The 27,708-nt window shown below is 36.3% G+C and overlaps 1 long non-coding RNA gene across 1 annotated transcript; it reads left to right on the top strand.

Annotated features, from left to right (window-relative positions):
• The first annotated feature begins 4,961 nt into the window (after window positions 1–4,961).
• LOC309628115 lies at window positions 4,962–11,981 on the top strand. Its single transcript, XR_014244176.1, has 2 exons — window positions 4,962–7,482; window positions 7,817–11,981. It is a non-coding gene; the product is annotated as an uncharacterized lncRNA (long non-coding RNA).
• Window positions 11,982–27,708: the final 15,727 nt, after the last annotated feature.

Here is a 27,708-nt window from a genome sequence, read left to right as displayed (position 1 = left end):
AAGTTAGATATTTCCTGTTGCATTTAAGGCACTCTGTGTTCAGAAAATGTCATAATGTCATTAAGTTGCCTTCACAGACATACGATTTTATCCTCTTACTGCAGGCTCTTAATGCAGTGAGTGCTTCAGGGAGTACAAATTAGAGCCTGGGGACCTGACAAAAAGTTTTCAAATCCTTACGGTTGGGCTTGAATTTTAATATTGTGTCATTAAGAAAATGACTCTCAATTAGTGTGGTATTTACTCTCTCTTATTTTGTTTTTACAAGGCCCATCTTTCAAAAATTCCCATCTGTAAAATATATTCTTTCAGTTATAAAAGTGTTTGAAAATTAATACCTGAAAAATAGCATGTTATCATATTGCTTTCATTATATGACATAACCAAACGTGTTGCTAGGCAACTAGCTATGGCTTTTGGAAAACTGCATACTTTATAATAGATTACTTTAGAGGCACTTTTTCAAAACAAATAGAATAGAGTTATCTAAAAGCATCTTCTGAAATTCTATGTAGAAAATGGTTTTTTTAAAAATCAACATCTCCAAAAGTGAGGAGGAGATGCTCTTGTCATATAGGTATCAAGTTTTCATTTTGCAGAGAGATAGATAAACAGAGAGGGAGAAAGGGGTGGGGGGGGGGCCTAAGTCTGTTTATAAGCATTTAAACTGCTAAGGGAAATGTTAATTATGAATTATACATTATATTCGATTTTTATTCAAATATTTCTTTGGTTAAAAAAAACATTATAATCATTTGAACTAATAAAAAGAATAATTTTAAAGAAATAAATATAAAATAAATTTCTAGAGCCCTGGTTCTATCTACTGATTTCTCAACTGCTCTCATATACAGAAATGCTTATCTGACTTTAAAGAAACTATTTTTGGTGACTAGCACCAGTCAGTAATGATTTTAGTATGGAAAGGATTACTGCCTTGAGTAGAAGTTCAGAATACTTAACATCTAAAATCTATTCCAAACTTAAGTTTTTATGACTCTATAAAGTGTTATATTTTATTCTTTAACAGAATATCTTAAATGATAAAGTGATATATGTTAGCAATAGAAATTCTGGAAATATAGAAGCACATAAAAGAAAAAAGATTTATCACTACTAATATTAAAACCTAAAAAAGAAAACCATTAATATTTTAGCATAAATCTTACTAGATATTTTTCTTCTATATGTATTGTTTTAATTTCAAATATTCATTTTTGTTTTTACTTTCTATTATAAAATTGATATTCTATATATCATATATATTGTATGCATATACTACATACATGTATACAACACAGCTCATATATACATGTTTACAGTTTACCTTTTCCAGTTAATGTTATATAGTGAGCATTTTTTCATACATAGCTGCTTTGAAATACATTATTGCATGAGTGAGTGACACCCACAATATGGCTGTAAAAAAATTTATTTAGTTATTTTACTATAACTGAGATTTTTCACCAATTTTTCACTATTATAAATAATACTGCATTGAATACCCTCATTCATAAATCATGATTCATATCTCTGTTGATTTCCCTAGGGTAGGTGGCTGGAAGTGAATTTACTGAGTCAAAGGGTACACATTACTTTAAGACTGTAGATACATATTTCTTGTTATTTTTCAGTAAGCAAAAAAAAAAGTCTACCTTCTTAAAAAAAAACCACAGCAATAGATAAGAATGGATAATACAACCTAATTGGCATTGGATATTAGTAGCTTAAACATTATGTTAGTTTGAAGGAGCAGTCATTGCCTGTTGTGGTTTTAGTGAAATTGAATATAATTTTTCTTATGTTCCATTTTTATTTCTTTTTTTGTAAATTTGGGTCCTTTGCTCATTTTTCAGTTAAAGTATTCATGCTCTTCTTTTTTAATTTTTTAATATTTTAGTCTACATTTATTGGGGTTACACCTTTCAGAGACCTAGGATTAATTTAGACTCTTTTAAGTGTAATTAGATGGAGTTTCAGGATGTTGAAAAAGATAAGAGTCCAGTCTAAGAGTTTTATATCCCTTACTATGACTGTGTTACTGTCGATTTCCCCTTTTATGGCTGTTAGTATTTGCCTTATGTAATGAGGTGCTCCTATGTTGGGTGCATAAATATTTACAATTGTTATATCTTCTTCTTGGATTGATCCCTTGATCATTATGTAGTGTCCTTCTCTGTCTCTTGTAATAGTCTTTATTTTAAACTCTATTTTGTCTGATGTGAGAATTGCTACTCCAGCTTTCTTTTGATTTCCATTTGCATGGAATATCTTTTTCCATCCCCTCAGTTTCAGTCTGTATGTGTCCCTACGTCTGAAGTGGGTCTCTTGTAGACAGCATATATACAGGTCTTGTTTTTGTATCCATTCAGCCAGTCTATGTCTTTTGGTTGGAGCATTTAATCCATTTACATTTAAGGTAATTATCGATATGTATGTTCCTATTACCATTTTCTTAATTGTTTTGGGTTTATTATTGTAGGTCTTTTTCTTCTCTTGTTTCCCACTTAGAGAAGTTCCTTTAGCATTTGTTGTAAAGCTGGTTTGGTGCTGCTGAATTCTCTTAGCTTTTGCTTGTCTGTGAAACTTTTAATTTCTCCATCAAATCTGAATGTGATCCTTGCTGGGTAATCTTGGTTGTAGGTTTTTCTCCTTAATCACTTTAAATATGTCCTGCCACTCCCTTCTGGCTTACAGAGTTTCTGCTGAAAGTTCAGCTGTTAACCTTATGGGGATTCCCTTATGTGTTATTTGTTGTTTTTCCCTTGCTGCTTTTAATATTTGTTCTTTGTATTTAATTTTTGGTAGTTTGATTAATATATGTCTTGGCGTGTTTCTCCTTGGATTTATCTTGTATGTGACTCTCTGTGCTTCTTGGACTTGATTAACTATTTCCTTTCCCATAATAGAGAAGTTTTCAACTATAATCTCTTCAAATATTTTCTCAGTCCCTTTCTTTTTCTCTTCTTCTTCTGGGACACCTATAATTCTAATGTTGGTATGTTTAATGTTGTCCCAGAGGTCTCTGAGACTGTCCTCAATTCTTTTCATTCTTTTTTCTTTATTCTGCTCTGCAGTAGTTATTTCCACTATTTTATCTTCCAGGTCACTTATTCGTTCTTCTGCCTCAGTTATTCTGCTATTGATCCATTCTAGAGAATTTTTAATTTCATGTATTATGTTGTTCATCACTGTTTGTTTGCTCTTTAGTTCTTCTAGGTCATTGTTAAATGTTTCTTGTATTTTCTCCATTCTATTTCCAAGATATTGGATCAACTTTACTATCCTTATTTTGAATTCTTTTTCAGGTAGACTGCCTATTTCCTCTTCATTTTTTAGGTCTGGTGGGTTTTTGCCTTGCTCCTTCATCTGCTGTGTGTTTCTCTGTCTTCTCATTTTGTTTAACTTACTGTGTTTGGGGTCTCCTTTTTGCAGGCTGCAGGTTCGTAGTTTTTGTTGTTTTTGGTGTCTGTCCCCAGTGGCTAAGCTTGGTTCAGTGGGTTGTGTAGGCTTCCTGGTGGAGGGGACTGGTGCCTGTGTTCTGGTGGATGAGGCTGGATCTTGTCTTTCTGGTGGGCAGCTCCACATCTGGTGGTGTGTTTTGGAGTGTCTGTGGCCTTATTATGATTTTAGGCAGCCTCTGTGCTAATGGATGGGGCTGTGCTACTGTCTTGCTAGTTGTTTGGCATGGGGCATCCTGCACTGTAGCTTGCTGGTTGTTGAAAGGAGCTGGGTTTTGGCATGGAGTTGGAGATCTCTGGGAGATTTCTGCTATTTGATATTACATGGAGCTGGGAGGTCTCTTGTGGACCAGTGTCCTGAACTTGGCTCTCCCACCTCAGTGGCGCAGCCCTGATGCCTGACTGGAGCACCAAGAGCCTGTCCTCCACATGGCTCAGAATAAAAGGGAGAAAAAAAGAAAGAAAGAAGAAGATGAAATAAAATAAAATAAAGTAAAATAAAATAGTTAAAATGTAAAGTAAAATAATTAAAATAAAAAATAATTATTAAGAAAAAAAAATTTTTTTAAGTAAAAAAAAAAACTGACAGCACCCTAGGTCAAATGGTAAAAGCAAAGCTATACAGACAAAATCACACACAGAAGCATACACTTACACACTCACAAAAAGAGAAAAAGGGAAAAAATACATATATATCATTGCTCCCAAAGTCCACCTCCTCAATTTGGGATGATTCATTGCCTATTCAGGTATTCTACAAATGCAGGTACATCAAATTAATTGAGGAGATTTAATCTGCTGCTCCTGAGGCTGCTGGGAGACATTTCCCTTTCTCTTCTTTGTTCGCACAGCTCCCGGGGTTCAGCTTTGGATTTGGACCCGCCTCTGCATGTAGGTCGCCTGAGGGCGTCTGTTCTTTGCTCAGACAGGATGGGGTTAAAGGAGCAGATGATTCGGGGGCTCTGGCTCACTCCGGCCGGGGGGGAGGGAAGGGTACGGAGTGCGGGGTGAGCCTGCGGCGGCAGAGGCTGGCGTGACGTTGCACCAGCCTGAGGTGCGCCTGCGTGTTCTCCCGGGGAAGTGGTCCGTGGATCACGGGAGCCTGGCAGTGGCAGGCTGCACAGGCTACCAGGAGGGGAGGTGTGGATAGTGACTTGTGCTTGCACACAGGCTTCTTGGTGGCTGCAGCAGCAGCCTTAGCGTCTCATGCCCGTCTCTCGGGTCCGCGCTGATAGCCGCGGCTCACACCCGTTTCTGGAGCTCCTTTAAGCAGCACTCTTAATCCCCTGTCCTCGCGCACCAGGAAACAAAGAGGCAAGAAAAAGTCTCTTGCCTCTTCGGCAGCTGCAGACTTTTTCCCGGACTCCCTCCCGGCTAGCCGTGGCGCACTAATCCCTTCAGGCTGTGTTCACACCGCCAACCCCAGTCCTCTCCCTGCGATCCCTGAGCCTGAGCCTCAGCTCCCAGCCCCGCCCGCCCCGGCGGCTGAGCAGACAAGCCTCTCGGGCTGGTGAGTGCTCGTCGGCACTGATCCTCTGTGCGGGAATCTCTCCGCTTTGCCCTCCGCACCCCTGTGGCTGCGCTCTCCTCCGTGGCTCCAAAGCTCCCCCCTCCGCCACCCGCCGTCTCCGCCCGCGAAGGGCCTTCCTAGTGTGTGGAAACCTTCCTTTCCTCCTTCACGGCTCCCTCCTACTGGTGCAGGTCCCGTCCCTATTCTTTTTTCTCTGTTTTCCCTTTTTTCTTTTGCCCTACCCAGGTACGTGGGGAGTTTCTTGCCTTTTGGGAGGTCTGAGGTCTTCTGCCAGCGTTCAGTAGGTGTTCTGTAGGAGTTTTTCCACATGTAGATGTATTTCTAATGTATTTGTTGGGAGTAAGGTGATCTCCGCGTCTTACTCTTCCACCATCTTGAAGCTCCTCCCCTGGGGTGAGCTTTTTAATGGCTTTGATTCCCAGGTCTCACATTCTGTTTCCGAAGATTGGGGATGAGTCTTGGTGATACATATGCTTAATTACTTGTCCAGATGATTCAGATTGCATTTAGCCTTGGAAAAATGTGCTTCATTGTTTTGAAAAGTTAGTATCAAGTGATTACTTATAAATTACTGACTTCTACTGTTAACTGAAAATTGCCCACTTTTTACTGCTTCTTTCCTGTTGGTTTTATTGAAATCACTTAATTTTGTTACAAATTAATAATCATGTTTTTGCTTCAAAATTCTCACTGTTTTATCATATTAACAGGAGTTGTTTCTATGTTACTTTTTCCTGGTTTCATGGCTTGTCACACTTGCTTTTTTTATACCATGCACTTCCCTTCTAGAAAAATTTATTTTGATGCATGTTACCATTAGCTGGATATATCTTCAAGTAATTTTTTCAGGATGACTGCTTAGGTGGTATAATTTTCATGTCCTTGCATGTCAGAGAATCTCTTTCTCCTCTCCTTCCAAATAAACGATGGCTTCTCAGGGTATAGAATTCTTAGGCCTTAATATTCTTTTCTTTCAAAGCTGCTGATGTTTAGTATTGATTTCTGCCCCTCAGTGATCAGGAGAAAAAAAAATCTAATACCAACCTCATTATATCTTTTGAAAGCAACCCATCTTTTCTGTTGGATATGCAGGGTGTCTATTTTCACTACATTTTCTTGGTACTCTCTGACCTCTTTTGATCTGATGTCTCAAGTCTTTCCTCAGATCAGGAAACTTTTAAAAATGTTTATTTGATGATCATCTGTCCACCACCTTTTTCTGTTCTCTTTTATTCTAATTTCAAATAGCAGTATAGTGGTTCTTCTAATCCTTACCCAATATATTTCAAATCTTAGTATCCAAATGGATACTTTTTCCTGCAAAATCCAATCAAATAATTACCTCTTTTTAAAAATTTTATCATAATTATTTTTACATGAATACATTCTTTTCTGATCTTAGATTTCCTCTTTTTAAATTCCAATACTCTAGATTTTATTATAATTAAAAATTAGATCTTTTATTTGGTTCCTCCTATTCTGTTTTGTGAATCTACTCCATAGCTCCCGAATTTCAATATATTTACACCCAGCTTTTGTGCTACTCAGTCTTTCTAAGGTCACATTATGTATATATATTGTATTCAAGTTTAATTTCTATCCCCTGTTTTTGGATAATGAATTTAACAGATGTGCTGCCCCTTTTATAATTTACAAATTTGTCCTCAATAAAAGTCAAGTGCATACATGTGTGGCTTTTGTCCATGCCAAATCTAAGTGAAGAACTACTGGAAACTGCCACTCTATTTTCATAAAGGAAGCAGGTAAACTACTCTTTTACATGCTCATATTGATCATTTTGATAAACTTTCCAATAAATATAACATTTAGTAAGAATCTTTGAGAAACTTCTTTGAATTTTTGATAGTAAAAGACCAAGGCACTATGGGTAAAATTTGATAGACCGAGATAAACAGCTAGCTACTACAGAATTTGCTATGCTCAGTTACCTGGCACCTAATTCAAATACTTTAAAAAAAAATCAATATACTATAAGTCCCAGCTCTCCTAAATAATGATCTTTAGACTTTGTATAAAGGATGTTGCTTACATATAATTTGTTTGTTTGCCTTTGTAATTGAATAATGATTACTCTTCAAGTAATATTTTCCTCTAAATATTTACTGCTATTAAATTCCTTTTTAAACCAAAGGTCACATTTAGAAGAGCCAAGTAGATCCCTGAATGGAAATCTCCAGGAGTGGTCAACAGTGAGTAGTATATGACTTGCTACGTATAACCAAGTTTTCTAACATTAATTATGCATGCCAGAAACCCAGTGTGTGTTATTAGTCAGGGTTTCCAGAGAAACACAACCAATAGGACATGTACTTATATTAAAAGGTTTTATAAAAATTGGCTCACATGAATTTAGAGTCTGACAAGACCCAAATCTATAATGTGGGCTGGCAACCTGAATACCCAGAAGGACTGATCATGCAAATAAAGATTGAAGGCAGGCTGCTGGAGAATTGCCCCTTGTTCCAGTAGGTCAGTCTTTTTTTTTTTTTTTTTTTTTTTAAAGATAATTACTGTTTATTTATGTATTTTTTTATTTTTGGCTGTGTTGTGTCTTCGTTTCTGCGCGAGGGCTTTCTCTAGTTGTGGCAAGCGGGGGCCACTCTTCATCGCAGTGCGCGGGCCTCTCACTATCGCGGCCTCTCTTGTTGCGGAGCACAGGCTCCAGACGCGCAGGCTCAGTAGTTGTGGCTCACAGGCCTAGTTGCTCCGCGGCACGTGGGATCCTCCCAGACCAGGGCTCGAACCCGCGTCCCCTGCATTAGCAGGCAGACTCTCAACCACTGCGCCACCAGGGAAGCCCTAGGTCAGTCTTTTATCTATTTAGGCTTTCCTTCAGCTGACTGGATGAGGCCCACACCCATCATGGAGGGCAATCTGCTTTACTCAAAATTCACCCATTTAAATGTTAATCACATCTAAAACATAATCCAAGTTCGCACATAAAATGAACCCTCACAGTGTCATAAAGAAAAAAAATCATTAAATGGAGTCCAGAGATCTTAATCAATTTATTTAACCAATTTGAGTTGCCATATACTTCATATACTGCCATATACTTATTTCATCCTCATAACCATTAAGTGGTTATGAGGATGAAATAACACGACACAGTGAAGCACAGAATGCAAGCCAGAAATGGGTAAATAACCAGAGTCAGAAATTTTTCCTGTGACACAAAAAAGAAGAAAAGATACAAGTTGATGTCTGGAGGATATGGCAGAAGAATCAGGAAGGAAAACATAATATTTATTGATTCTCTAGAGTTTCCAATTTACTCTCTCACCTAAATAGTTTTAAATTACTGAGCTGGGCAATTTCTAAATGAGGCAGTTAGTATACCGGTTAAGAACAGTGGTGTTTATGCAGGCAGACCTGGATTGGTGTTCAAGCTCCAGCACTTACTTGTGCCTGGGCTTGTGCAGCCACCTAACCCTCCTGAGCCTCAATTTCCTCATCTGTAAAAGTAATGAGTGCTTGTCCTTCATAGAGTGTCATAAAGATTTATGAGATAACGCATGGAAGCACTTGACAAAATGTGTAGTATATAGGAAGGGTTGAACAAGTGATATCTTTTATTATAACAAATATTAGTAGTTAGGCCCTCCTTGTTATACTAGCTTAAGAAATAACATAAACAATTAATTATTAGCAAAAATATATTGAGAATACATATACATTAAAATACTAGATAAATATGGAAAAAATTATAAGACAGTTACTCTGATATTTTACTCTATAAAGACTTACTTTCCAAAGGAGTTATTTCATATCAATTTTAAAATATGATAAAAAAACATATATGGGATTACCACTGCTATTATGTTTCAGTACCTCATGGGAAATTTTACTTAAATCTGTGCAACCTCTCGATGATTAAGCTCTATTGAATTTAAAGAAAGTTTTTCATCAACTTTGTTTCTGAGGTTTACTAATAAATAGAGAAATAGAACCTAAATCCCAAAATAAGACATTCTCAAGAATAAGATTCCAAAAGGTCATAGAATCAAATTAACATTGTGCTTAGTTTCATTTCCCATCAACAATGAAATTTTGCATATAACATTTTAAATTCTCAATATGTGGTGTTAATATACATGGTGTTTGGAGGAAGGCAAGATTAATTTTACATTAGGTTAATACATTACTGTAAGTCAAATCTGATCACATTAAATTACCAAAGTAACAAAAGAGAGACAGAAATTTCAGCGTGCAAAACTGAGTCTAAATCCACAATTAAAAGGGGAAATGATTAACATGTGTGTCATAAGTAACGTTCATAAACCTTTTCAAAAAGTTTGTGACTGTGCAGAGAAAAAACATAGTGAAAATAGACCTCTTATCTCTAGAAAACACATTTGTTAGGCTTAGAAACAAAATATAAATTATGTATACCATTGCTGCAATGAAAAAATACAATTGTTGCTTGAAAAATTCATTAAATTGTAAATAAACTGTAGTTAACCCGTATGTTGATTATTTATCTCAGGAATTTGAGAGGGATTTGAATGCCTACGTGGTGCATAGAATTAAGGTAGGCAGTGTTTTGACATTTTATCCAAAGTGAAGGTGGAAATCACAGAGAGAGAGAGAGAGAGGGAATAGAACTACTTAAAAGCAGACCCCAAAGCCAGGACTACACAAAAAAGAATCAAGTAGAAATTGGAGTAATGATTTCCATGTATTTTAATCTAATAAATCAGGCCACAAAGTGCCAAATAATCTGATGTGTGGGCTTTAGAGAGTAAACCTTAAAAACCTGTCAATTTGAAAGCTGATTTTAAGAGACTTGAAATTGCATCAAAAATGAAAAGAAGAGGGACTTCCCTGGTGGTGCAGTAGTTAAGAATCTGCCTGCCAATGCAGGAGACAAGGGTTTGAGCCCTGGTCCGGGAAGATCTCACATGCCGCAGAGCAACTAAGCCCATGCACCCATAACTACTTAGCCTGTACTCTAGAGCCCGCGAACCACAACTAGTGAGCCTGCGTGCCACAACTACTGAAGCCCGCATGCCTAGAGTCCATGCTCCACAAGAAGAGAAGCCACTGCAATGAGAAGCCCGCACACAGCAACGAAGATGCAATGCAGCCAAAAATAAATAAATAAATTTTAAAAATAAGTAAATAAATAAAAATGTTTTAAAAAAAGAAAAGAAGAGGTGACAATCATCTGAAATCTTGGGTGTTGATTCCAGTTCATGGCAACCTCCTAGCTGTGTGAAGTAATTGAAAGTGACTGTATATTTTTTCTTTCTTCATTTTCTCTTCAACATATAACAACCTGGTTGCCTTTTTTTTTCCCACTAGCTAAAATCAGTATACTATAGTGATGAACTCCTAATGCTCTGCAAAAATAACCTTATCACACTATGTTAATATCCTTTTTCTCTAAAATGGAAGGAGATTCAATGGCTTTAAAGTGCCAGACTCCTTTGTGATGCAAGCACTGTAGAGAAAGTAGATATCTGTATCAGAGAGTCTAGAGGCTGTAAGGACAGAGAAAAATTAAAAATAAGAGGCTTAATTCTCCTCTTGAAAATAAGAAAAGAGATCCCTCTTCTTTGTTTTTCTTAAGAGTATTTACCTTAGAAAACTTGTGTGTACTTTCTGCTCTCTTTGAAATGTATATAAATCTCTCTGAAGACTAGATAGGCCTTTTGTCAGCTTTTGACTTAGGTCTCTCTGGAGGCCCTGGGACCTATCTCTTTGACTGTAACAATTAGATATAGCACCTCTACATTCCAGTTTCTATGTGAGTGTAGGAGCCTAACTTCTGTGTGTTCCTTGCTCCAAGTTGCAATACTACCTCCTGCCATAAGATATGAGAGTTTGTTTTTTTCTCCAAGTAAAGGCAATTAGCAAACACAGATGATCAATCTCACTTACCAACTACATTTAAGATGTGTTACAAACGGTATTGTGAAGTACTCTTACCTGAGGACCAATTATTGTTTATCTTGAAACATGTATGTAATGGGTTATATCTGCTTGACTATATAAGAGGGTGAGACTTCTTTCTGTCTTTGCAATCTTCGAGTGGATTTCCTGTGATGTGTGTCACATTTTGGTTTAATGCTTATTCAATAATAAAATTGTGTGGAGAGGTTTTCTGGGTTGGGAGTAGGTTTTGTTTCTAATTATATTTTCCCAAAAAGATCATCTCATGATTTTGAGTAGGAGGTGGAGCAAAATATCTAACTGTCCTACATAGATATTTTTGAGAAAAACAAACAACTTTTTATTAATATACACTTAAAGATATTAAGAAGCATTTTTGCCGGCACAAATATCTAATTAATCCAGGACAGAGAATTGTCCATTTTCTCCACCAAGATAGAATATCAACCATCTCTTTTGATGTTTCATTGAAATATTTTCTTTTGGTCCCCTGCTTTAATTTAGAACAACCTTTCTAATTTATTCTTTTTTTTTTCTCTTTATTTTGGCCGTGCCTGGCGGTTTGCAGGATCGTACTTCCCCCATGAGGGATTGAACCTGTGCCCTCGGCAATGAAAGCACAGAGTCCTATCCACTGGACCACCAGGGAATTCCCTCTAATTTATTCTTAAGGAAGATCAAATTCCTGCTCTTTTCTATTCATTAAAAATTATTTTAATTCTATAAAATATAAACAAAAGTTGTTGACCAGCTTCATAATGGAATTCATAATTGCAACAATAAATATGTCCATAACTATAGAGTCAAAATCAACAGTTTGTTGTTAAATTGGAGTCAGGTTTTGATCCTTGGGAAGAAACATGGCCAAACCAAGGTAAGAAACCAAAAAAGCAAGACTCCTAGAAAGGGGTAGAAATAGGCAGCAAGAGAGAAATCTTAAAGAGAAGAAATAGTTATCTTCCCTATAGTACTGAATTTTGAACCATAGAGGATAACTAATATTACCTCCTTATTAATTCCTCATTGGCTAAAGTCTGGAATTGGGACCATTGATCAAGAATTGACTATAGAGACTCATGAACTTAGAATAAAGAGACACCAGGAAAGAGTAAGAAAGAATTACAGTATATTAATGTTCCATTAGGAAACAAGGTCTTTGGGATATTATTTCTGTTGGAAAATATCCACTCAATTTTAACTGTAAACTGGTGTCATTTGGAAGCTGACATTCAGATTTTCTTTATAAAGGTGAATTATGTTTCATTTTGACAGTTATAACATTAATTTTTTCAATGAATGTTTTTCAACTATTGATCAGGTTTCAGTGGAAGTGAAGTCTGGTTCATATATATATGCCCATATTTTTATAGATATTATACTTTCTATTTTGTATTTTCAGTAGTTTGTGGCAATTTATTTTGCAATCTTTGAAGACCTAACAGATTTTGTCCTTTTAAAACTTTTCAATTTCCTATTTTGTCACATCAAATATGTTGGAAATTTTTAATAAAAGATGAGTATTCCATTTTAAATCTTCTGTTTCACTGCAAAGAGATTATGCATACTTTAGAGCAAAGTATCAACTAGCACAATATTTTGGGTGTCCTGACAAGATATCAAGATCGAAGATTTCACAGTGGGGAAAAACACACAATAATCCAGTATTAAGAAATCATGTTTCTTCTCCTGATGTATCCGACTGGGGGCAAGATGTTTGACTCTTTTAGGTTTATTCCCTCTTTGATGAAAAGAATGTATATCAATCCTTGCCTGGTCTGGCCACTGGGTTGTGGTAAAATGCATATGAGTTATTAGTAAATGTATTTAAAAAAAAAAACTAACACAAAGTTATTGCAATTTTTAAAAATCCACTCACCCTAATGCCGCATAATCCAAGAGAAGCTACAGAGAAGACTAGCTCTCAGCAAAATATGTAGTTAGAATTATATATTTTTTAATATTATTTTATTTTTTTTATTATAGCAAGTCCTTACCAGTTATCTATTTTATATATATTAGGGTATATATGTCAATCCCAATCTCCCAATTCATCCCACAGCCACCCCTACTCCCCCACTTCCTCCCTTGGTGTCAATACCTTTGTTCTCTACATCTGTGTCTCTATTACGGCCTTGCAGTCCAGTTCATCTGTGCCATTTTTCTAGATTCCACATATATGCATTAATATACGATATTTGTTTTTCTCTTTCTGACTTACTTCACTCTGTAGGACAGTTTCTAGGTCCATCCACGTCTCTACAAATGACGCAATTTCGTTCCTTTTTATGGCTGAGGAATATGCATTGCATATATGTACCACATCTTCTTTATCCATTCGTCTGTTGATAGGAATTTAGGTTGCTTCCATGACCTGGCTACTGTAAATAGTGCTGCAATGAACATTGGGTTGCATGTGTCTTTTTGAATTATGGTTTTCTCTGAGTTAATGCCCAATAGTGGGATTGCTGGGTCATATGATAATTCTATTTTTAGTTTTTTAAGGAACCTCCATACTGTTCTCCATAGTGGCTGTATCAATTTACATTCACACCAACAGTGCAAGAGGGATCCCTTTTCTCCACACCCTCTGCAGCATTTCTTGTTTGTAGATTTTCTGTTGATGGCCATTGCAGGCTCTTTGGTGGGACTGATAGACTCCACGCAGGCTCATGCCAAGGAGTACTTCCCAGAACTTCTGCTGCCAGTGTTCTTGTCCCCACGGTGAGCAACAGCCACACCCCGCCTCTGCAGGAGACCCTCCAACACTAGCAGGTAGGTGTGGTTCAGTCTCCCCCTGGGGTCACTGCTCCTTCCCCTGGGTCCCAATGCGCACACTACTTTGTGTGTGCCCTCCAAGAGTGGAGTCTCTGTTTCTCCCAGTCCTGTCAAAGTCCTGCAATCAAATCCCACTAGCCTTCAAAGTCTGATTCCCTGAGAATTCTCCCTCCCATTGCCAGACCCCCAGGTTGGGAAGCCTGACATAGGGCTGAGAACCTTCACTTCAGTGGGTGGACTTCTGTGGTAAAATTATTCTCCAGTTTGTGAGTCACCCACCCAGCAGTTATGGGATTTGATTTTATTGTGATTGTGCCCCTCCTACCGTCTCATTGCAGCTTCTCCTTTGTCTTTGGATGTGGAGTATCTTTTTTGGTGAGTCCAGTGTCTTCTTGTCAATGGTTGTTCAGCAGTTAGTTTTGATTCCAGTGCTCTCGCAAGAGGGAGTGAGCGAATGTCCTTCTACTCTGCCATCTTGAACCAATCCAGAATTATACTTCTTCTTGACTCTAAGGGACCCATGGTCATGGCCCGGTGTACCACCAAAGCCTCAGTGCTGGGGCTGTGGTCTAAGTAGACCAAATTTTTCATTGTTCTCTGCCCGTTCACTGCATATCTGTCTTCACCTTGAAGTCTTTCTTACCTCTGGAAAAAGACTCAATCAACAATAGCAAATTCCTCCTTTTATACTCATGGAAGATATCAGTAAATGACCCTAGAACTCATTCTCTCTGAGCTCAGTGTCATAGTTCTTCAAAACAAAACACAACATACAGCCACAACCAACAATCAGAGATTTACACACAAGAGAAAGGCTATTCACCACTTTTGAGCCAGATCTTCAGTTATTTCTATTCTCTCAGTTATGATGTATACATTTTAAGAGCAGTCTTGTGGAAGCAGTGCCTTTGCTGCAGAGATCACTTTCTTAATAATAACTGGGACTTGAACTGGTTAAAATAGATTGTTTACAGCTAGTGTAAAGAACGGGAAGCAAAGTAAGACAAGGAACAGGTAGTATCTGCACATCACAATGGTCTCTTGTTCTGGTCATATGTAGAGGGACCTTATAGGCATAATTTGTCAATAAAAGGGAGCCACAGAGATGAACAAAAAAATGAGATTTACAGGTTCTGATTATGTCTCTTAATTTGAGAGCAGATGGGAGGGGGAATGAGGATGGATGCCCAGGGTGCATAAGCTGATAAATGGCAAAGGAATACATTTTATAGAAGTGAGATTTAATATTTGAGTCAATGACTGAGAAAGAAGGAAGAAGATTATACTGAAGCATGAGGAATACTTGGGAACATTGTGTTCGTATCTTAAGGAGAAATTTTCTCCCTTTTTAGACTGTGTGAGCACTTTATATAGAAATATCTGAGAGAGTCCTATAGCCCAGTAAGAGGGAAGGCAAGGGAAGGAGGTGTTCCATTTACCTACTGCCGCACAGCGACCTATTCCATAATGTAGTGTCTGAAACAAGACCATTTATTATCTCTCATTGCTTTGTAAATCAGGAGTTGGGTAGGGCTTGGCTGGGTGATTCTACAGTTTTGTTTGGCATCCACTAGGACACTCAGTTTCCTGGGTGAGGCTGGCAAGTTAATATTGCTGGGATGGCTGGAAGGTTGAGCTCACCAGGCCTCTCTCTCTCCATGTTATCTTAGAGTTTCCGCACATGGTCTTTCCAAATAGGTGGTTGGACAAATTCCATGATAGCTTTCAGTGTCTTAAGGCCTATGCCCCCAAAATAGGCTGGCGTTATTTCCACCTAATCCTAAAGGTCAAACCCTCACACAGCCTAACCAAATTCAAAAGGAAGAAATAATAGATTCCATCCCTTGCTAGGAGAAATCTCAAAGAATTTGTGGTTATCTTTAACTGTAGGGAGGAGTTTTAATAGTATCTTATCTCATCATTGGGAAATCACAGGCTTCAGAAAAATTACTGTTTTATTGTTGCTTTTGTTCTTTTTAAGAAGCCAGTAGGAAGAATTCCTAATTTAATAATCAGCTTTAAATGGGAAATTTAACTGTTCTTTTTTTCCTTGTTTCAGTCAATCTCTTTCCCACTCACCTTTATTATCCCATAACTTCCCAAACCATGGCCATCTGTTTTAAAAGTACCAGTGACCCAGTACTTTGCTGACTTTTTGGAAAAGATCCATTCTACATAAGAAAGGATTGGCAAAAGAGTTCTCTAGACTAGGAGCAATAAGATATGGTTTCTACTTTTAGCTTTTTTATAAGTGTGAATCAATCTTTTAACCTCTCTGATTCTTGTTTGGATAATAAGCTCTCCCTTTTCTAAAACTCAGAATTGTAGCTAATTAACAAGGTAATGTATATTAAGGTCTTTTGACTTTTATGTATGAAGGAGTATTATGACTGGATTCATTAAAATTCCAATTTCAAACATTGTAAATTAACACATGCAACTTCAAAAGATATGTTAAAATGTCCAAGTGGAAAAGTATATGAGAAAATGTTAACTATGATGTACTCTTGATGCTTTTGTCTTATTGTTTCCAGTTCAAAAAAAATTTTTTTGATTCATGATGTTCCTTAGATTGTCTTATCCTTCTGATTTCCCAGCATCATCTCACCTTTTCCAAGGTTATGCCAAGAGATTTGATTTTATTTTACTTATTTTCTTTTACAAAAAAAATATGTGTGTGTGTATAGCAACTTCATTTTTGGTTTAATAATTAAGTCTTAATTATTTTCTTGCATTAGAGACCATAATTAGTGATCTTTCCTAGTCCTCTTAATGCACATGAAAGATTTTATGTAACAAGAACATTTTCTTTAATTAAATATGGCTGAGAAGAAAATGTCAGAAACTGATGGTCCAAGGCATGGTATCACTTTCAGTGCATTGTAAATACATTTAGTAAAAATTATTATTTGGAAATGTTTTCTAAAATCCTCCTTAAATGTTAGCGAACTACTTTTATATAATGTAATTATTTTCCTTCTTAGACAGATTAGGGTCTCTTTCTGTTCTAAGCAGAAAATACCAAATTCTATAGCCAAAATTTCTCAATTTCTTAGTACTTCACAGCTTCAAAAGATTACATATATCTCTAGTGTCATTCCTCACTGTTACCTAAATCCCAAGGTAGAGAAATATTATCATCATCGTTTAACAGGACATGTAGTAATTGGTTGGCTATGGGACAGTAGAATATATCTAGGACACTCTTCCCTAGATATCAGCATAGCAAACCCCCTAACCCATTTTAAGTTTAACCCAATTTCACTCAATAAGACCACCCAGATCACTCTTTTTAAAATTGCAACATACCATACATATGCACACATTCTTGGTCCTTCTTATTCTGCTCTATTTTTTCTTCTTTTCCATGGTACCTAGCAATTTATAACACCCTATATACTTTCTTCCTTATTAGAGTTTACTGTGTTTTGCCTGTTCTTTCTATAATGAAGTGCAATGAATGCAAAAGTTTTGTTTTGTTCACTGTTACACCTTCAGGCACCTAGAACAGTGCCTGGCACTGAATAGGTGCTCAATAAACATTGTTGAATTATTGAAGAAATACTAACTAAGCTTAATAATCATCAGTAGATTATGCACTACAAAAATATAAATATCAAATAGGCAAATTATCAAAAAGACCATTACGAATCTGTCAAATAAACATTTGTTAAGTGGAGCACAGGTGCTGGGTGCAAGCCGTGGTTCCACAACAGACCACAAAAGAAATTAAAGGAGAGAAGTGTATTATTCACTAGTCCTGGAAAAAGTAAATGGCACACCTTGAGGGGCCACATAAGGAAGTCAAGGCAGAGTGCAGACAGAAAGAGAGGTAGAACCTGGGGCATATGGGTTTATTAGGGCCCATGGGTGCAGTGTTTTGGGGATCCTGGGCTAGTGCCAGATTGGTCAATTCAAACTAAAAGATCAGGGTTTTGGTAAGCCTCATGGGAGTCTTGTCTAAGGGGCATATAAAGTATACAGGTACTGGGAGACAAAGGAGGCTGTTGATCACAAGGGCTGTTGGGAAACTCATATCAAGGACTTATATTTGCTTGTGTCTCTGTGGGTTGTTAACCAAGGTATTTACTCGCATGAAGAGCTAGTATCAGTTTAAGGTTCACTCAGGCCGCTTGGCAAAACCAAATGGATCCAAAGGGAGCAATATCATAGAATAGCTTAGCTAAAGTTCATCAAGCATATTTTCTTTTTTTATTTGTTTTGCTCTTTAATGATTATTTTCAAGGCTTCTTGAAGAAACTGTTCATTGCAGGTTTGGCAAAGACAATGTACAAGATGACTTGGGATATCTTTTATCTGAAAGCAAGGAATCAATAAAATACAAATTGGATTATATCTAAATGATATGCAATCCAGTTTCCTGTGGCTTCCATGATTCTAGGATGGACTAATTTGAGGATTCAAGAAAAATACTGTCTTTGACTTCTAGTCTTCACTCTGACTTGGAAAGAACTTGGAAGTCATCCTTCAATTCTTATAAGAAAAAGCTACACAAACTGAAAATCAATGACTTTTCTTGAACCTCTCAGAGAACTGAGGTTTCAGAACAAACTACAACCCTGAAATCTGTAGAGACAGATGAATTGGACAGTCACAGCTAAGATCTTCTTACCTGTACAAAAGCTTCTGGAACATGGACTGGTAGGAAGAATTAAATGGTAATTTTGACAAATTGTTGGAAGCTGAGTGTGGACTAGTGTGAGAGTTAAAAGTTCTTGGGAGCCACAGTCTTAGGAAGGACTCCACACTTTTATGGACATTAACTTTGGGAAACCCAACAGGTTCTTAGGGTGAAGAACTAAGAAATGTCCCCTTCCTGGTTCTGGAAGGGGAGGGGAAGAGGGATCATTGTGAAATATGCGTAGCGCCTTCTCCATAACAAGGACTGACCTTTTAGGGAAAAAGACTTTACCAGAATTTCATCCTAGTAGAGGAAGGGCATTCCCCCCACTCCAGTCTCTTTTAGCCTTCCTTTCTCATATCAGCAGGGAAAATCTCAATAAATAGAGATCAAGTCTCTAAGGAAATTGAGAATAAGAGTTGATCCAGGGGAAAGAGTAAAGAAGAGGAGAGAAAATAAGCTACTGGAGAAACACTTATAAAGATCACAACCCAGAGACACATATCCTCAAAAAGACATGTGTCTATAATCATAAGACTATAGAATTCTTCCCCTTAACATCTCACTCATGCACCAACAGAGTTCCAGTATAATTGCAGTGGATTATAGCTGGAAGAGCTGCAAGACACAAACCATCTCTCAGGAGGACTACGTAGGGAAGCCCAACATTAAGAGGAACAGCATATACTATGACACTAGGGGATTTGAAACCTCTGGCACCTATATGACAGAAAACTTTAAACCTAGCCTAGTTCTTAACTAAGTTAACATAAATCCTCACACTAAAGGCCGATATATCAATACCTCAGTTCCTATTACATGATATAACATGTCCAAGTTTCAACAAAAATTATAAGGCACAACAAAAGGCAAGTAAAAATATAGTTTGAATAGACAAAGCAAGCGTTAGAACCAGACTCAGATATGACACACATGTTGGAACTATGAGACAGGGAATTTAATATAACTATGATTGATATGTTATGGGTTAATGGAAAAAGTAGACAACATGCAAGAACAGAAAGGTAATCTAATTATAGAGATAGCAAATCTAAAAAGAATCATAAGGAAATGCTAGAAATTTTAAAAATTGTGACAAAAATGAAGAGTATTTTGATAGGCTTATCAGTAGACTGGACATGTCCAAGGAAAGATTCAGTGAGCTTAAAGATACATCAATATAAACTTCCCAAACAGAAATGCAAAAAGGAAAAAAAAAAGAAAAATAAACAAAAAACCCTGGAACATCAAGAACTTTGGGGCAATTTCATAAGGTGCAATGTACTCATAACTGGAATCTCAGAGGAGAATAAAAACAGAGAGAATATAGAAGAAATGTTTTAAGTGGTAATGGTTAAGAACTTTTCAAAATTAATAACAGGCACCAAATCATGGATCCAAGAAGCTCAGGAAACACCAAGCAAGGTAAATACCAACAAAACACACCTAAGTATATCCTATTCAATCTGTAGACAAACAAAGACAAAGAGAGAATATTGAAAAAACCCAGGTAGAGGGTAACATCTTATCTATAGAGGAAATTATGCAAGCAAGAAGAAAGTTGAATGAAATACTTAAAGTGCTGAAGGAAAACACACACACACACACACCAACCTAGAATTCTGTATCTAGCAAAATTATCTTCAAAGGTGAAGGAGAAATAAAAATTTGTTCCAACAAAAACTGAGGGAATTTATTACCATCAAACTTACCCTGCAAGAAACGTTATAATACGGAACTGAAAAAAATAAAACACGTTAAACATGTAAAGTCCATGAATTCAACACGCTACCTTCCTCTAAACACAAACACACACACACACACACACACACACACACACACACACACAACACATGGGTCTCCATTGAAAGTTACCAAGATATAAACTTATTTTGAAAGTTCAGTAATAAAGTGAATGAATCAATCATTTTTACTGCCTTCCCTGAATAAATTGTATTTCAAGGTAAGAAAATAGTTGATGTGTGAAAATTCTTCTTTAAAGAAGTATTCCAATTAATACATGCAAAGGGCTGATAGAATTGTAAAATTATCATCTCATACCACCTAATGAAATAATGGAGCTTGACAATCATGATCTACTAAAAACACCAAATGAAATTTGACAAAGAATTTATGAAAGAGGATCACTTTGGCATTATCTCAACCCACTAATGAGCTTAAGCATCACTAAAAATGAGACAACCATAAATCATGTAATTCCTGATATAATGTTCTATAAAACATTCTTACCCTTCCCACAAATTGAATCTAAATCTAATTAAACCTTTAGATCTAACTACCAGAATGCAGGATACATGGGTTATAGTAGGATAAGAAAAATGACGTCACTGGAAGCAATAAGCCAAATTTAAGACAAGCTACAAGGAAAAGCAACCTGATTTCTCCAACAAATCAATGACAGGGAAAAACAGGAATTAAAAAAAGCAATATGTGGACCTTATTTGGATCCTGATTTTAGCAAATGAACTCTAAAGGATATCTTTAAGACAATTAGATTCAAGTGGATGGTTATTAATGAAATTTAAAAATTAGTTTTAACTTTGGGTGATACTGCAATGTGGTCTTTTTTTCAAAGGTTCTTATCAGTTAGATGCATATGCTGATGAACTTATGGGAGAAATGATACGTGAGGTTTTCTTTAAAATGCTTTAACTTAAAAAAAGAAAGAAAATGCAGGGAGGGGGCTGGTCAATGAAACTTATATGTGAAACTCACACAAAGAAAAGGTTTCATGCTCCATTCGTGCCTTTCTTGAAGAAAAGTTCTCCCTTTTTTTTGTTTTGGCCACTCAGCATGTGGGATCTTAATTCCCTGACCAGGGATGGAACCCCCTCAGCCTGCACTGGAAGCGTGGAGTCTAAACCACTGGACCACCAGGGAAGTGCCAAAAAATTCTCACTTAATGATAGATCACTGACTGAAGGATGTGCTACCTCCTCTGAGTGTCACACAAAGTGCTAAGAACCACCTGAAATATAACTGAAGAAAATGTCTCAGGGACCTCTAACACTCAGGGGAAGACAAGAGAAGGTATATGACAATTGATTCAAAGAGATAATTGTAATCAGAAATTGTAAAAGAATGTTCTTTTTGATTTAAAATTTTATTTTAAAAATAACATCACTTTCTTTAACATTCACCAGGAGAAACACATTTTAATGAATCAGAGTAAATAAATAAATAAACAAATAAAATTCTGAAGGTGACTATGAGTTTCTCTGTTCAGGAAATGAAGAAACTCAAGACACATCCAGTTCCTTGGATTCTGGGTCTTCCCAAAGTGTTCAGAGGATGAAGCTGGAACGTCCTGTGATAACTTTAAGCACAAGTCTTGAAGATGTGGCCCCAAGGAAAGAGAAATAAGGAAAGTTAAAAAACAACTGCCCTGATAAAAGTCCTGGAACTCATATTATACAATGCCAGGTGAAATTTTTTTTTTTAAACTGTCTTTTTGTATGTTTTCTAATTTATAGTGAGTAAAGCAGACACCCTAATACAACTAGAATATGAGGTTATAAAGTAAAAAACTAGATATAGATATATATGTAAATGTAGATATAGATATAGACACAGATATAGATATTGCTAATCCCTTATGTAAAAAAAATATGGCTTTCTAAAATAAATGACATAATTACTGGGTAATTTAATTTTTTACGTTGCTTTTTCCTTTGGTGTTAACTGCTAGATAAAACTGTGCCCAATACAGACATTCCTCTTAGATTATTTTTAATTGAGACAAGTCTCGACATGTTTATAGGTTTAAGAGTGGGTAGAATAATCAGTCTATTTCTCAGTGCCTACTTGTGTAGCTTAAAATGCTCACTCAACAAAAGTATAAACGACTGTTGCAATAAAATTTAAGTAACATTTTAATTGGGCCTCTCAAGGAAAGGCAAAAAAAAGAAAAGAATTGTTAATGTTTTCCTGTGGTGTTCCTCACACCCTCACCCTCATCCTCCCTTATTAAGAGCTGATAAATATTAAGAGCTGATTTCATCCTGATGAAATCTCCTTGCAATTCTTAGGGTTAGGAGGAGAATGGCATCACAGAAGAGAAAATTTCATCTCAGGGATTCGAAACAGAACAGAAAGACTTTTCTTCTTACACCCATAATATTTTTATCCCAGACTAAAAACATTAGATGTTATTTATTTAATAATTCATATTCTGCTTCATTCCACAAACTGTTCGAGGCAGTGCATTAGATATATCCTCTTTGAAAAAGTTCTGGAAAAAAAATTCCATTTTTGAAGAGCAGAGAGTTTAAAGATAGAGGGAACTTTCACAAGGTCAAAAACAAAATCAGAGATGGGCCGAGTAATATTCGGCGATTTTCAGTGTTTTTATTCTTTGTTTCTATTTCTGAATTTTTTATTGGAACGGCCAAAAGTGATTCATTGTTTCTTTCACCCTCTTTGAAAATATTTTTTGAGCTAGAATTTGAGCCCTGATTTCTTACACATCACTTCATATTTCATATTTTAAAGTGCCTGAAGCAATATATATTAATTGAAAAAGTTATAAATCATGTTCTTCAAATGTCATTTTTAGAAGGAAAATAATTGAATGATAGTTTGAGGATCTTATTAAATGAAAACTAAGATTACATCCTCAGTTTTAAAAAAAGAGAACAATTTACAGTATAAGTAAGTACACAAAAAGTACTTTAAATACTATTTGTTTCATATAAATAAGTACATACACAAATGTACCTTCATTTATACCTCCTTTCTTTCATCTTTTCCTTTCCTTCTATTAGGCATTTATCTTTGTCAACACATTTTAAATGGGTTGAACAGCATTGCACAGAAATGAACATAATGGAAACAGCAGTATAGGCAATATCCATACAGTCCATTCCAAATCATCTACTCACTGGAGCCCTGTTTGCTGTTCCCACCCAGCCATTCACACCCAAGTCCCTTGTTACCAACCTCCTCAAATGCTCACAGGCAGACGAATCTTCAGTTCATGCTTTCTATTCTGGTTTTCCATTTTCCCCATTTTGGGCCTCTTTAAATCTCCCTTATTTTTTAGTTCCTCAGCTCTGCACTTTATTAAATGGTTTTGTTACATTTTAACCAGCACATCATGTTTGTTATATCTTATACAGTATGTCAACAAATTCTGTATTTTGAAGTGTTTCTGGTTTCCTAGGCGAGCACTGTTTTCATAACTCCTTAATGACACCCGATGAAGAAAAGCTTAGATGTAATTCTTCCCACATGAATGTTATTGCCTACTATCAATCTACAGATGATAAATCTATAGTCTCTATATTATAGCCTATATAGTTATATATCTATAAAAATAAAGATTGACCTGAAATCTGGGTTCATTTCAAATAATACCTCAAGAAGTGGTTGCCATTCATAGTAGAAAAATTAAAGGGGGACAACAAACATTAGATAATAGGTTAATCTCTCTTAAAGTGTAGTTAATCTACTCTTAAAGTGTAGGTAAGATGGTGTTCCTACACCCTAGAAATTAAATATGGCAATTGCCAAGGGGAAAAAAATAAGAGACACTGGCATGACCTGGCTCTTTGTAGAGGTTCCATGTGTAATAAGGTGGAGACAATAAGTTTGGGAGTGCAAACTTCTTGCTTGTAAATTTAATTTTTTATTTTCTTATTATTTCAGTATTTAATATCTTCATATTATTATGTGCTATTTAGTTAAACTTGTTTGGAACGGCCAACATCTTTTGGCTTTGTTGAAAGCCATGAGGAAAAAAAAAAAATCCTGTTGTTTAAGGTGAAGCAATTCTGGAAAACTCCAAAAAGGGACTGATGCCCTCTGGTCAGTTGTCCTGATCCAGAGAGTCCCTTCACGTAGTTATCTGTGAAACTCTGGATTTAATGTCACTTAAAGGAAGTGACATTTCCTTACACCCCTCCCCCATCACATTTCTCACAGAAATTTTCCCAAAGTTTTCCCTCTTTCCTTAAGGGTTCTCATCCCCCACCTAATCATCAACACCTGACTGAAAACATTTTGGGAATATTATTTGAACACACTTACTTTTTCTTTTTACCATGGAATTTTAATTTTTTTCTGCATCCTCATCATCATTTCTCTTTGACCCAGCTACTGAGGACGAAGTTGCCATGCCCAGTTCTTCCAGCTATACTCTCAACCACAACTGTTCTATTAATTATATCATGCTACTATCAAGGTTAAAATGCAGTTTGCACCTCATTGTAACAGGCAGTCTATGTGTGTAAGTGTTGGGCGACATAAGATATTAAGTGGCAAGGCCTTATTTTCTTTAGCCCATAGGTCACTATAAGGTTTCACTACTCATAGACCAGGTATAAAAAGCTGTATGTGACAGTCACATGAGACTGAATAGACACAAAGAGGGCTACCATTAAGTGTCACTAGAACTTGGAAACTTGGAAATAAGGTAAAGTTATTAAAGTGGCAACAGTTAGCCACTGAGAAACACTGTCTACAGACAATATCTTAAAAACTAGAATGTCTCTAAGATCCAATACAGGAGGAAAGGATCTGGAAATCTAGTCTATATCTACCTCGTGATATATAAACCCAAATTCTAACATATCCTTTGGTATCCAAGAAATAAATTATTAACATTAGAAGGACAGTCTGTCTGAAGTCGAAAGCAAAGAAAAATTCAAAACAGAACCAAAAAAAGACAATTATCAATGTATTTCCAACTCTGCCTATGTGGAAGGTACTCTCCTGATCCCACTTCTAGGGTCAGCAAGAACTTCCCACATGGAGACTGAAGAGTCATTCACCTGTGATCTGCTCCTTTGCTCTAATTCAGATCCACCTACCAACTTTCAGAGTATAACTTGATTTCTGGCATAGATTTTCCATTAGGTGGATTTGGATTCTGCACTGAAGAGCTAGTGTATGTACCGGGACTTCTTGTCAGCTATTTTTCACAAGAAATGACTCCATCAGCGTGTGGTTTATGCATCAATCTTTCATAAGTTCATTTTAATGGGTCATCTCTAGTTTCTGACTCACCCTGAGTGTAAATGGCTCTGCATCTCTGTGCCAAAAGTTGAGAGGTGGTAACTGCCAAGATATGGCTACGTCAAAAGGGCCTGCCTCGGAGGCTCACAAATCTCCATCTGTGACACCTTATTTCTCTCTAACTTTCCCAGGCAGAGTCACACTTATATACATGAAGATTCACATTGCAACTATGATTCTTCATAGTTAAGTATAGAGAATACAATAAATGATATAAATTAACATCTATTATGAAAAAAGCCACAGCTGTAACTTATAACTTGAGGAATTGAATACATAACAAAAATAGGAGGGAGAAAGCAGAGAAGGAAATCTTCAATGGAACGACATTTCTGAGGAAATAAGTGGAGGCATAACCTGAACATATGTCAACAATTTCAAACATAAAAAAAATATAAAAGTCAAATATGTTAGTGCTACTTGACAATTCTATGCTGAAATGAAGTTTCCTGCTACACAGAAATATTATCACTTCTATTATGCTCACACTTTCATAGAGCTCAGATACGTGATTCAAGGGATAGTCAGAATTCATCAGCAGTGTTTTGACAGCAGGAGATAACAGATATTAGGTGAATATTTCCCTGAAATGAAATATAAGAATGTGTCTAGACATTATTTTTTCAGAGTAGCTCCTAATTTCTTGTGCGATCGAGTTGCCCTTGGCAACTCCAGGAGAGTTAGCTTATCTCCCAGAGTTCAGCATAAAGAATCTAGTCAAGTCTTTGAATGAAATGTGTATTGTCTTGCTGAAAGAGCAGATATCCACATGCTGTTCTAATGCATCAGATCCAGTTGCCAAGGCTAATACACAAAGATGACAGAAAAGGTAGCTGAATATTCTTTTCTAAGTATTTTAAAGATGTGAATTATTACATGAGACTAATTTCTTCTTTTCACATAACTATTTCACATTCCTTTCAGAGTAAGTATGACAACTGATGGTGACAAGAGGACAGGGTACCCCAGGAGTGGAGGAGTGTTGAAATCAACAAAATAAATTTCATTCACAGTAAATTCACTGTCACTATGATTTTCACTGGCTATAAAGCTGAAGACTTCTGATGTCAATTGTCCCACTAAGCCGTGAGTAAACCACTGTGCTCAGTGTTCTTCAGCAAGAAGAAAATCTGTGAGACTCAGAAATCAAGTGGAGAATTTCCAAAGAAAGGTAAATTGTAAACTACTGAAACTCTAAAAAAAAGATATTCAACATTAATTTTAAAAAGACTTCATTAGAAAGGATGTGGAAGAAATGAATGGAAGACTTCATAAACTCAACTGAAAAACAGCCAGAACATGCAGAAGAAAATAGTGCTTTGAGAGAGTGTGACTCACAATATTTGGTCCTTATTGTAATTTTCTTCTAATAATACCAATTCTTTTTAAGCTCATAATAGACAAAAGAAAAGTTTTCCTTGAGATTCTAAAACTGGAATCAGAAAGTTAAAATTTGACTCCCAAATACACCAGCTTAATATCTTTGCATTTTTGTTTAATTTTAGCATCATCATTTGTAAATACATGTGTGCTATAAGAAGTATATATTTTTACACTCTATGCAAATTTTCTATAAGTGAGGTATCCTTGAGTTCCAGTTCTATAGATAAGGTAATAAATTCTTAGTCAAGAGAATGTTGTTCCAAAGCCTGAATGCACATCAGAATCACCTGGGTAACTTTTGAAAAATACAGCTTCTTGGGCCTCACCCCAGACCTACTGAATAACAATTATCTACAGTGAGTGGCCTAGAATTTGTATTTTTCAAATGTTCCTATGGTGAATCTAAAGTAGTTAGCCCTGGTCTTCAGACTGGTGTTTGAGACCCAGTGTTTAAGCCATACTTACAAAAAGAACAAAAACTATTGTTTACGGAGCATCCACTATAAGGTACCAACTAGATGCTTCCAAATGTTATCATAATGTATCTTCTTAATACAAGCACACTGTAGTGGGTTGAATAATGTCCCCTCAATATTCATGTCCTCCCAGAACCTCTGAATGTAACCATTTTAGGAAATAGAGTCTTTGCAGTTGTAATTAAATAAAAATGAGGCCATACTCACTTAGGGTGGGCCCTAAATCCAATCACTGGGTTTGTAAAAGAAGGGAAAAAAACACACAGAGAAACAGACAAATACCTTGTGAAGATGGAGGCAGAGATTGGAGTAATGCAGCTACAAACCAGGGACAGTTAAGAATTGCCCAGAGCCTCCAGGAGCTAGAAGAGGCAAGCAAAGGTTTTTACAGAGTGTATTCAGAGGGAACATGGCCCTGACAAAACTTTGATTTCAGACTTCTATCCTTGAGATCTATGAGAGAATAAATTTCTCTTGTTTTCAGCCAAC

The sequence above is a fragment of the Balaenoptera borealis genome (assembly GCF_965194805.1).
Source record: "Balaenoptera borealis genome assembly, chromosome: 4".
Classification (NCBI taxonomy): Eukaryota; Metazoa; Chordata; class Mammalia; order Artiodactyla; family Balaenopteridae; genus Balaenoptera; species Balaenoptera borealis.
Note: the sequence above shows the minus strand (reverse complement) of the source record. Positions and strands in the feature narration are given on the sequence as shown.